We start from the raw sequence: 689 nt of genomic DNA, 5'->3' as shown, positions 1-689 counted from the left end.
CAGGAGGAGGGTGCCTAGCATAATACATTTTCTTTCTTCGGTAAGCATTTTTTTGTGTTTTATACTTTTGGAATTTTGGTTTTTCATGTTGATTTTAAAATGACATTTTTCATGTTTTGAATGTTCTAACTCGTTTTTCTCTCACAGCAGGTCAACGTGTGTGTGTTTGCAACATTATGGTCCAATTGAGTACATTTTTGGAGAGAGGGACATCACTTGCACCACAGGGCAGGAGGAAAGTGCCAAGCACGATACAATTTCTTTTTTCGGTAAGCATTTTTTTGTATTTGATACTTTTGGAATTTTGGTTTTTTGTGCTGATTTTAAAATGACTTTTCTCATGTTTGAAAGGTACTAACTCGTTTATTCATCACAGCAGGTCAACGTGTGTGTGGTTGCAACATTATGGTCCCATTGAGTACATTTTTGGAGACAGGGACATCATTTGCACCACAGGGCGGGAGGAGGATGCCTAGCACGGTACATTTTCTTTCTTCGGTAAGTATTATTTTGTGTTTGTTACTTTTGGAATTTTTGTTTTTCATGTTGATTTTAAAATGACCTTTTTCATGTTTGAAATATACTAACTCGTTTTTTCCTCACAGCAGGTCAACGTATGTGTGGTCGCAACCTTACGGTGCCATTGAGTACATTTTTGGAGAGGGGACATCACTTGCACCACAGGGCGG

This window comes from Schistocerca cancellata, unplaced genomic scaffold (assembly GCF_023864275.1).
Source record: "Schistocerca cancellata isolate TAMUIC-IGC-003103 unplaced genomic scaffold, iqSchCanc2.1 HiC_scaffold_1077, whole genome shotgun sequence".
NCBI lineage: Eukaryota > Metazoa > Arthropoda > Insecta > Orthoptera > Acrididae > Schistocerca > Schistocerca cancellata.
The sequence above is the reverse complement of the archived record's forward strand: the minus strand, read 5'-3'. Positions refer to the sequence as shown.